We start from the raw sequence: 12,538 nt of genomic DNA, 5'->3' as shown, positions 1-12,538 counted from the left end.
AAGCAGAGTATCAAAGAGATACTTGTACAACCATGTTTATAACAGCATTATTCACAATAACTAAAATGTGGAAGCAGTCCAAATGTTCATCAATGGATGAATGGATAAGCAGAATATGGAGTATACATACCATAGACTATTATTCATTCTTAAAAGGAATAATTCTGACACATGCCACAGCATGGTTGAATTCTAAGGACATTACACAAAATAAGGCAGCCTCAAAAAGACAAGTGACTGTATGATTCCACTTACATGATGTACTTAGAGTAGTCCAAATCATAGCTACAGAGATACAGAAACTAAGGTGGCGGTGACCAGGAGCCTTGGGGAGGGGGGAATGGGGAATTATTGTTTAATGAGTATAGAATTTCAGTGTTAAGAGATGAAAAGAATTGTGGAGGTGAATGGTGGTGATGGTTGCACAGCATTATGAATATATTTAATACCACTGAACTGTACACTTAACAATGGTTTAAGATGGTACGTTTTATGTTTTATGTATTTTACCACAGCGAAATAACTGAAAAAAAAATTTTGTACACGGTAATTTTCACAAAGGCCTTCTCCAGTCACAAAGTCAATCTCAGGCAAACTACTCCTAGCATTTGAATAGGGCTTTGGATTTTCCAAAGCACTCTCACTATTTCAAGAAATGAAGTTTATTTTGTCATTCCCATCTTCTTGCTGTTGTTTTTCCCTCTTCTACTTCAATTTATCATTCCATTATGCTTTATCACCTGCTTTCTTTTGAGTAACTTCCTTTATATTTACCTCCCTCCCATTATAAGTAAAAAAAAACAGTTTCTCTAATTAAAAAACCCAACCACCCAACCATGAGTTTTCTTCAAAAAGAGACTTGCAGATTTTCAGATGAAAAGAGTGAAGCATGCTTGAGAAAGGAAGAAAAGTTTGTGACACAAAGGGAACAAAGAGAGGGAAAGAGGGAAGGGGAGAGAGAAAACAATTTAAATAGTGTAAGGATGCTGCTTTCCTGCACCCAATGAGAACAAAGCATGCTTAAGATGGCAGACATGAGTGCTGACTCCTTAGCTGGTCTAAGGTACAATGTGCCTGTCAATATAAGCATCTCATAGCCCTGAGTCTGAGTCTAGTTTTTGAAGAAAGACTACAGATATCTCCTAAACATGAACCTAGTATTAGAACTTCTTCTGGTACCCAAATGAAGAAACAGTACCTGCTTCTGTGCTGGGGGAGACACTCCTGATATTAAACTTAGTAAGAGATAAAAGGTCCATTTCAAGCTTTATACATAAATATTGATCATGCATATGGTAACTTTAAGAGTGATTTAAATGTTTTCAGAGTTAACTTGGGCTATTCTTGATTTACACCTTCAACCTGATTTTAAAACCTTATCGTATTTAAAATGCGATACTACCATTCATTGTCACCCAAGCATTATAGCATTAATAATCTTTTCCCTATATCCAGACTAATTTCTGATCCAAGCATACACTGGAATTCCATGCAAAGCATAACTGTGCACTTTCCCTTGAACTCAAGGAGGGGGAAACATGGGAATTTGGAGGAGCTGACCATTCCGTTGCCATTCTCATAAAATCCTGATCTACTCTAAACTCACACCCAAAATATCAGACTTAGGAAAGTAGGCCTTGTGAAGAGGTAGTTGTTTTAACTACCCTCTTCAAATAAGAGAGACAGTGTACCTGAGCCTGGGAGGAACTCCAGAGTCAGTATCTAAAGTTATTAAGCAGTTAAAGATCAGGGACCTCCCAGAGTCTAACTTAGGACCCACAGTGTATTTATAAAAGAGGCTAGGCCAGGGAAAAAACATGTTTTACACTTAAGAGATTATTGGTGAGGGTCTCCTTAGTTAATAATTGCTGAGAGCTTGGAGCTCTCACAGGGTGTTAAGTGTTCTTTTTGTAATAGTACATGCACCCTTATGTTCTTATTATATTGCACATATGAGGTTTCTTGTGTTGTCTAATTATACAAGGTTCTATCCTATCCAATGGAGATTCCAAAACTGCCTTCTCAATTAACTCATGGATATGAGACAAGAGACTTGTGTTCTTTCAGTTGGACAGCAAAATGTGCTCTCTGAAATGCAGGTCATTTGTGATATCAGGAAAAGTGTAGGCTTAAACATTGCCCAATGTACTCTGTAGTCATTTATTTGTATGCTAATGTCACCATTCACTATGATGGGAGTCTGCAGCTTTTAGAAATCTTTAAAACAATATATTTTAAAGTTACTATGATATTTCCTGGGGACAAAACATTTTTAATTCATGAAATTAATAATAATTTCAATAATAAACATAAAATGTGCCTCATTACTGAGTCCCACATTTCAGTTCAGGGTACAAATACATATTCAGCCCTCGAGACTTTCAATGGCGATTTGTATGTGTCCATTTACAGGCTTTATCCGTTGCTCGAGTAAATATTAGATGAACTATCCTATAAAAGGAAGAAATAAGTATGTTCACAGAGCACAGAAGACAGATTCTATCACGCATCCTTGCTTGAGTTCTCTGTCTTTCCAGTCCTCTCTCCATATCCCCTGCCTACATCACCAATACTGAAACACATAGCTTTTCTCAGATTGTGGTGAAATATCACCGGGAGTGGCAGAAAGCAGTGCTCCTTAGTGTGGTGCTGTGTCATCCAGTATATGGGATCAGATTCTAAAAGGAAAAGTCAAAATTACCCTTTAAAGCCTTATCAATACTTGATATACATTAGCTTAATTAATCCTCACAGTAACTCTTGGCAGTAGCTACTGTTATTTTCTCTAATTTACGAATCACAAACTAAGACAAAAGTCTACATTGTTATAGTCCACTTTGGGAAGGTGCCATGTAGGAATCTGGTAATTCCATTTCTCAGTAATTCCAACACACTGTTTCCTCTTCAGCACTGGGAAAGATGGCTGTTTCTTTAGTTAGTACCAGATGACATAGTTATCCGCATTTATGGCCATGATATATATTAAATTCACGTCTTTAACAACTATAATCAAATGTGTTGCAAGATGGTTGCATGATGGGAGGCATTCAAACATTAAAACCAGGTGTTACGATAGCAGGGCCACTCTCCCATCTATGGGCAATATGCTCTTTTATGACTGAAGAATCAGGCACAATTGCTCACTCTCTTTTAATTTTTTTCTTACATTAAAAAAATACATCTAGTAGGAATCATTAATCTAATAGAAGTTAAATGCTCATGGGATGTGACTCCAGTTTTCAGCTCGCCAGGGACTGTTTTGTTGAACTCAGTATGGCCAAAGACCACCCTGAACTGTTGGGATGAAGCCCAGTGGTACTATTTAGACTGCATAATTCACATATAAGGAAGTTGCTTCTGTGAATAATTATGTCCTCAAATAGCTTATGTGCTCGATACTTTAAAATCAAACATCATTCATTTTTCAAGTATGTATATATTTGTTTAAGGAATAGTTCAATAAATGAAATAATGCTCATTTTAAGGATACAGCACTTCTGCTATTTCAGAGCTCATCCATTACAGTTAGCATGCTTGGTCTATTACCTTAATAATGTATTTCAGAATAGGGCAGTCTCCACTGTGAGGGCTAGTGGTGCTGAGCAGCCTAGCACTGCAAGAAAGCATTGACACAACAGGGCAGATGTTGTCCTCAGTTTCAAATGGGCCATCCTCATGGCCCAGCAATCCCACAATACTTATCCTCACAGGGTAAACCTCAGATCTCTCCAACCCATTATTTACTACTACTTATTTTATTTTTTATTTTTTTTAACATCTTTATTGGGGTATAATTGCTTTACTATGGTGTGTTAGTTTCTGCTTTATAACAAAGTGAATCAGTTATACATATACATATGTTCCCATATCTCTTCCCTCTTGCATCTCCCTCCCTCCCACCCTCCCTACTACTATTTATTTTAGACAGACAACCACACCTCCTACTTTTTTGGGAAAAAATAAAAAGAAATAGAACAGAGCCTGCTTTTGTACTCAGTACAAAACTCACAAACTTACATCTGCATATAAACTTCTTTCTTGTGATAATAGATGAAGATTAGTCTTTCATTTCTAAAGCCAATACCTCCATCTGTGCTTTGGAACCATTTCCCTCCCATCTTCTTACATACATTATGCTATCAATAATTCATTTTTCCTTGCGTTCCTCTCCCATTTATTTATTTATTTATTAGCCACACTGTGTGGCTTTTGGGATCTTAGTTCTCTGACCAGGGATTGAACCTGGGCCACAGCAGTGAAAGCTCCAAGTCCTAACCACTGGACCACCAGGGAATTCCCTCATCTCTCTTTTAAATAATCCTGTGAAATATGCTTATCGCTCCACAGTTTAACCTTGCCCCAAAAAATTAATTTCTATGCCATTTTGCTCACCTTCCCAAATTTCCTGAAGGAGGTTCTAAACTCCTGGTCTCCTTTTCTTACCTCCTATTCCATAACCACTTCAATCTGGCTTTATTCTTCATTACTTGATAAAATCAATGATGACCATAATGCTAAACCCAACAATATTTATTCCTCATTTTACCTAATTTAGCAGCAGATTTCAACAGTGTTGACTATTTCTTCTTCAAAATACCCTCTTTGCTTGCCTTCTATGATGCATCATCACCCTCTAGTTTTTCTCCCCTACTCAGTGTTCAATGCAGGATGATTCCCTTCTACCAAGCCACTAGATGTCAGATTCCTGAAGATTTATCTTAGTCCTTTTCTCTTCTCACTGTACTGTCTCCAGCAAACTGGTATCAGTTACATCCAAGGCTTCTATCAATATTTATTTCCAGATGTCTTATACAATCTTTAATTAAACATTTTGTTTTGAGATAATTGTAGATTCACATGCAGTTTTAAGATGTAATACAAAGAGATCCCATGTGCCCTTTACCAGTTCCCCCCAATGGTAACATCTTATAAAATTACAGTACAATATCATGACCAGCTTATTAATATTGATACCATCAAGATACAGAACAGCTTCATCACCCCCAGGATGCTTCATGTTACCCCACTTCCCTCTCACCCCCCAATCCCCCTCTATCCTTAACCCCTGGCAACTACTAATTTGTTCTCCATTTCAATAATTTTGTCATTTCATATATTCATTAATGCAAACACATACTTACTTGTCCTAAAATGAAATTATATACCATTTAGAAAGGAATAAATGCATAGCCTTTGGGATTAAAAAAAAAGAAGAAGAATCCTTAAAAGAAAAAAATTTTTATCCTGATCCCTTAGTATGACGACATCAGGTGAGAGAGAGAGAAATAGAAAAGATATCCAGAAGTGGGGAACTATACAGGTAAAATGTACAGAAGCATGAATAGTTAGGACTTAGGCAGGTAATAGTAAGACCACTTATCTGGAAACAACAAAAAAAAAAGGTAGGATAGTCACAACAAGAAATTTCTCGTTTATTTGCACAGCTATAAATGAGAGATTTTCAACATTTTATTCAGAATGCAACACAGTATAGGTTCTAAGAGACCAAATCGTTTCCAATCTTCCCTCTTGCCACAGCCAATTTATATCTCAGGTTTATAAGTCCTACTTAAACTTCAGACACAGGCTCCAGTACCCTAATTCTGTAACCTAGGATTAGGTTCACATTTGAGTAGATTGACAAATCACGTACCAGCTGCAGCTCTTACAGCCTCTAGGGATGGGATAGGATTCTGTTTCACACGTGAGGCTTCTTTCCATTTCTAGAAAAGTTTTAGTCTAATTCTGAGTTATTTTTTAAAATTGCTCAGAAGTGAGCCATGCAAATCATACAGAAAAGATGCAGCATTTTAAACTATGGTAATAATTGAAACACAGCTAAACTTGGGTTCTTCAGTATTATTATTAGTTTATATTTTCTCTAACGGATATGTTTCCTTTGTGTATTTGACTCTCTACTATAATGTTTCTTCATCTGATTTATAATGGTGGTTACCGTGGAAGAAGGAAATTGTTATCACATGAACTTAAGCATAACTACAAAAACTTTCCGAGAGAAATCACTTTGATCAAACATACTTTTCTCTATTGAAAAGAAAAGCGTATCTATTAAGTTAGAAAAGAAAATTTCAGGAAGTTGTAAAATTTATGCTCTTTCAAAATTATTTCAAAAGTTTCATTCAACATAGCAAATATACAACAGTATAGAGAGTAAGAAAAAAGAATTGGAAAACTTTTATATACAAAATTAAGATTTTATTCTGATTATGGAAGTCTAGGATATTGCTAAAACTCACTAAAATGTTAGCAGTAGTGATGACTCTGTGGGTGAGTGATATGTAAAAAATGCTGCCAAATTCAAAGGTCCACTTAAGGGCTTATGCAACCAAAGAGGTTACATGGAAGAGCTGGGAGTAAATTAAACTTTGAAGGAAAGATGGGATTCTACAGATGGCATTTTTGAAGAGAAAAGGTGATTTAGCTTCGACTAGGTTCAGCTCTAGAACATTTTTATTAGTTTGGGGACTAGTTAGAGTATTTAAAATTTATTGAGTGTTTACTATGTGCCAGGCTATGTTCTAAGTACTTTTACATGCTTTAACTCATCTGATCCTCTCAGCAATCCCAGTAGTCGAGTGCTCTTATCCCCATTTTACAGAGGAAGAGATTGAGGCACACAGAGGATAAGTAACTTGCTGAGGGTTGCAGAACTACTAAGTGGTAAAACATGATTTGAAGCCTGGCTGGCAGGCCTGCAGTCTGTGCCCTCTGCATAGAACCTCATATAGCCATTCACAAGCGTGTAGTCCTCTCTGTGTCAGGCCTTTGTGTATATGTTCTTAGTTAATCCTCACAGCAATTTGAAGAGCTAGGTTAGGTATTGCTTGTCCATTTCAGAGATGAGGAAACTGAGATACAGCAGGTCCAGGATTAGAACCCATGCTGTATCTCATGTTTTCAACATCTGTGCTCCCAGCTTGGCCAAAGTAAAGGGCTGTAAAGTAAATTCATAGCATACAGGCTAGATAAGTCAATGTAGGCCAAATATAAAAGGATTTTGAGCAAAAATTTTAAAATTTGGACTTGATGCTTAAGAAATTTCTCAGTGTCTAGGTGCTCAATAAATTTTCTTGAATGAATGAATGAATATAAAGCTAAGCGGGGAAATTATTACATCAGCTTCTCCTCCAGACATTTAGTGGTAGCATGGATCACACAATAAAATTTAAAAACCACAGCCAGACAGAGGTAGCTTACTTATTTTCATCAAAATACTTTGCCTGCAATTAGATTCCACTGACCCAGATGAGCTACAAAATACCTGAGTTGTGGCTTTCTGATTTGAATATACATACTTCTGAAAGGTCTGGTTAATTAAGTTCAATTAGTGAGATTTCCAGCTCTACTGAAACAGGAGGAAAGGGGGCAGGACACAACCTTTGAAAGAATGACATAGCCCAAGGACATCACATAAACTGATTAGAACCAAATGGGTCCAAGATGGCAGAGAAGTAGATTTCTACTAGACCTTGAACCTCAGTATACGCTCATTGTAACACATCAGCAAGCTAAATGACACACCCACAGGCGCCATGACAGTTCCAAGATTGACCATAAGGATCAAAAAGTGAGCGGTGGCCCAATTCCTAGAAATCCCCGCCCATTCCTGAAATAGCTGGAATACTCCTCCCACTCATTAGCCTATGAAATTACCCACCCCTATAAAAACTAACAATCCCATACCCTGGTGCCACTCTCACCTTCTGAGATGGCCCACGCTCTGTCTGTGGAGTGTGTTTCTCTTTAAATAAATCCACTTCTTACCTATCACTTGTCTCTCACTGAATTTTTTTCTGTGATGAGACATCAAGAATCTGAGCTTCCTTAAGTACTGAAACCAGCTGTGTGATCTCAGTTGGAAGACACTGGGTTTTGGCCGGGTTCGAGTCCTGGTTGCATGGGTTCAAGTCCCAATCAGGGTTTTGGCCAGGTTTAAGTTCCGGCCTCGGGGGTTCAAGTCCCAATCTGGGTTTAGGCTGAGTTCGAGTCCCAGCAAGTGGGCTCAAGACCCAATCTGAGGTGCAGTTTCACTACTATGTTTTTATTAAAATAGCTAAGCATAGCAACAGTAAAGAAGACAATTATCCTTGTAGTTCCCTGGTGGCCTAAGTTAGGACTCCAGGCTTTCACTGCTGAGGCCCAGGTTCAGTCCCTGGTCAGGGAACTGAGATCCTGCAAGCCCCACGGCATGACCAAAAACAAACAAACAAACAACTATATACATATATACACATATATACATAAAATTAACCAAAAAAATTCAGAGGCTTCCTCAATAATCCTTGACTTTCCTCAGTTACTGCTTGAACTGAACTTAGTTATATCTAGGCTCCTAGGCTCAAATTTTAAAATGTCTTCAATTCATTCAAAAATCTTTATGGACTTCCGGCCTCTGCCACCGCCGCCACGAGCTGAGGGCCGAGAGAGTTGGGCGGCGGGTGCGACGGTCCCCGTGCAGCCATGGACTGGCTAATGGGGATCGAGAAGGGCTGGCACTTTTCACCTAGTAGCGTGGTCCTCCATCTGATCTGTGCCCAGCTCTGGAGCAGTGTTGAAATTAGCTGGAAACCCCTGCTGCTCCCCTTCCTCTTGCATCTTCTGAGTTACATCATGTCTGGTGCTCCCATCATGCAGGGTTGGCTCTCCAGGGTTTCCGGTCAACCGGGCTGGTGAGCCTGAGAACTGGCATTTCCGACAGGCTCCCAGGTGATGCTGGACCAGGAGCAGGTGGGGAAGCAGCCATGTAACTGTGTGGAGGCCACATGGGCATGGAAGCATGTGAGCTGCACGCCCCTCGCGGAGTGTCTGCCGCCTGCACAGCACTGTCGATGCTGGGGCAGGACGGGTCTTTTTGTGGGACCTCCACCCACAAGACACCAGGAGCACCCCTCACTGGGAAAACTTCAGACATTCTTACACATGCTTTTTCAGAGAATAGAGGAGGAAATACTACCTAATTCAGTGAGGCTAAAATAAGACAAGAACCTAACAAGAAAAGGACAATTGCAGAGCACTGTCCTCTGTGAACACAGATGTAAAACTCCCTAAGAAACTATTAGCAAAACGAATCCAGCAATATATAAAAAGAATAACAGGTCATAACCCAGAGAGGCTTTTTTCCCAGCAATCTAAGCTTAGCTGACCTTTGAAAATCAGTCAGTATAATTCACCACATTAACAGAATAAAGGAGAAAAAAAATCTCAGTTAGATGTAGAAACAGTGCATGGCAAAATATTCACATAAACAATCAGCAAACAGGAATAGAAGGGAATGTTCTCAAGTGGTAAAGGGCACCCGGAAAAAATCTAGAGCTCATATCAAATGTTCAGTTGAATGACTAGACTGAACATCTTGCCCTGCGATCAGGAACCAGGCAAGGATGCTCTCTCTCACTACTTCTGTTCAGCACTGTGCTGATGGTCTTAGCTGTGCCATGAGGCAAAAAAAAGAGAAAGAGAGAAGAAGAACAAGAAATAAAAGGTATAAATATTGGAAAGGAAGAGGTAGTTTGTTTGGGAAATAACAGGGTCATATATACTTATAAAATTATAGGACACTGCAAAAAGTCCAAGAAGAAGATATAAAAATTGGAAATATTTATGCACCCAACATAGGAGCTCCTCAATACATAAGGCAAATACTAACAGCCATAAAAGGGGAAGTCAACAATAACACAATCATAGTAGGGAACTTTAACACCCTACTTTCACCAATGGACAGATCATTCAAAATGAAAATAAATAAGGAAACACAGCTTTAAATGATACATTAAACAAGATGGACTTAATTGATATTTATAGGACCTTCCATCCAAAAACAAGAGAATACACATTTTTCTCAAGTGCTCATGGAATATTCTCCAGGATAGATCATATCTTGGGTCACAAATCAAGCCTTGGTAAATTTAAGAAAATTGAAATTGTATCATGTATCTTTGCCAAACACAACCCTATGAGACTAGATATCAATTACAGGAAAATATCTGTAAAAAATACAAACACCTGGAGGCTAAACAATACACTACTTAATGACAAAGTGATCACTGAAGAAATCAAAGAGGAAATTTTAAAAACCTAAAAACAAATGACAATGGAGACACGACAACCCAAAATCTATGGGATGCAGCAAAAGCAGTTCTAAGAGGGAAGTTTATAGCAATACAATCCTACTTAAGAAACAGGAAACATCTCGAATAAACAACCTAACCTTGCACCTAAAGCAATTAGAGAAAGAAGAACAAAAAAACCCCAGAGTTAGCAGACGGAGAGAAATCATAAAAATCAGATCAGAAATAAATGAAAAAGAAATGAAGGAAACGATAGCAAAGATCAGTAAAACTAAAAGCTGGTTCTTTGAGAAGATATACAAAATTGATAAACCATTAGCCAGACTCATCAAGAAAAGAAGGGAGAAGACTCAAATCAATAGAATTAGAAATGAAAAAGGGAAGGTAACAACTGACACTGCAGAAATACAAAAGATGAGAGATTACTACAAGCAACTTTATGCCAATAAAATGGACAACCTAGAAGAAATGGACAAATTCTTAGAAATGCACAACCTGCCAAGACTGAATCAGGAAGAAATAGAAAATATGAACAGACCAATCACAAGCATTGAAATTGAAACTGTGATTTAAAATCTTCCAACAAACAAAAGCCCAGGACCCGATGGCTTCACAGGTGAATTCTATCAAACATTTAGAGAACAGCTAACACCTATCCTTCTCAAACTCTTCCAAAATATAGCAGAGGGAGGAATACTCCCAAACTCATTCTACAAAGCCACCATCACCCTGATACCAAAACCAGACAAGGATGTCACAAAGAAAACTACAGGCCAATATCACTGATGAACATAGATGCAAAAATCCTCAACAAAATACTAGCAAACAGAATCCAACAGCACATAAAGAGGATCACACACCATGATCAGGTGGGGTTTATTCCAGGAATGCAAGGATTCTTCAATGTAAGCAAATCAATCAATGTGATACACCATATTAATAATTGAAGGAGAAAAATCATATGGTCATCTCAATAGATGCAGAGAAAGCTTTCGACAAAATTCAACACCCATTTATGATAAAACCCTCCAGAAAGTAAGCATAGAGGGAACTTACTTCAACATAATAAAGGTCATATATGACAAACCCACAGCCAACATCATCCTCAATGGTGAAAAACTGAAAGCATTTCCACTAAGATCAGGAACAAGACAAGGTTGCCCACTCTCACCACTCTTATTCAACATAGTTTTGGAAGTTTTAGCCACAGCAATCAGAGAAAAAAAGGAAATAAAAGGAATCCAAATTGGAAAAGAAGACATAAAGGTGTCACTGTTTGCAGACCACATGATACTAAAGAATCCTAAAGATGCTACCAGAAAACTACTAGAGCTAATCAATGAATTTGGTAAAATAGCAGGATACAAAATTAATGCACAGAAATCTCTGGCATTCCTATACACTAATGATGAAAAATGTGAAAGTGAAATCAAGAAAACACTCCCATTTACCATTGCAACAAAAAGAATAAAATATCTAGGAATAAACCTACCTAAGGAGACAAAAGATCTGTATGCAGAAAATTATAAGACACTGCTGAAAGAAATTAAAGATGATACAAATAGATGGAGAGATATACCGTGTTCTCGGATTGAAAGAATCAACATTGTGAAAATGACTCTACTACCCAAAGCAATCTACAGATTCAATGCAATCCCTTTCAAACTACCACTGGCATTTTTCACAGAACTAGGACAAAAAATTTCACAATTTGTATGGAAACACAAAAGACCCCGAATAGCCAAAGCAATCTTGAGAACGAAAAATGGAGCTGGAGGAATCAGGCTCCCTGACTTCAGACTATACTATAGAGCTACAGTAATCAAGGCAGTATGGTACTGGCACAAAAACAGAAATATAGATCAATGGAACAGGATAGAAGGCCCAGAGATAAAGCCATGCACATATGGTCACCTTATCTTTGATAAAGGAGGCAGGAATATACAGTGGAGAAAGGACAGCCTCTTCAATAAGTGGTGTTGGGAAAACTGGACAGGTACATGTAAAAGTATGAGATTAGATCACTCCCTAACACCATACACAAAAATAAGCTCAAAATGGATTAAAAACCTAAATGTAAGGCCAGGCACTGTCAAACTCTTAGAGGAAAACATAGGCAGAACACTCTATAACGTAAATCACAGGAAGATCCTTTTTGACCCACCTCCTAGAGAAATGGAAATAAAAACAAAAATAAAGCTAATGAAACTTCAAAGCTTTTGCACAGCAAAAGAAACCATAAACAGACCAAAAGACAACCCTCAGAATGGGAGAAAATATTTGCAAATGAAGCAACTGACAAAGGATTAATCTCCAAAATTTACAAGCAGCTCATGCAGCTCAATAACAAAAAAACAAACAGACCAATCCAAAAATGGGCAGAAGACCTAAATAGACACTTCTCCAAAGAAGATATACAGAGTGCCAACAAACACATGAAAGAATGCTCA

At 38.0% G+C, this 12,538-nt stretch overlaps 1 protein-coding gene across 1 annotated transcript in view; it reads left to right on the top strand.

Moving 5' to 3' along the window:
• PIK3C2G (phosphatidylinositol-4-phosphate 3-kinase catalytic subunit type 2 gamma) overlaps positions 1-12,538 on the top strand; it is a 390,888-nt gene that overhangs the window by 251,457 nt on the left and 126,893 nt on the right. The window lies entirely within an intron of this gene.

Source organism: Stenella coeruleoalba (genome assembly GCF_951394435.1).
Source record: "Stenella coeruleoalba genome assembly, chromosome: 11".
In the NCBI taxonomy this organism is placed as follows: Eukaryota; Metazoa; Chordata; class Mammalia; order Artiodactyla; family Delphinidae; genus Stenella; species Stenella coeruleoalba.
Note: the sequence above shows the minus strand (reverse complement) of the source record. Positions and strands in the feature narration are given on the sequence as shown.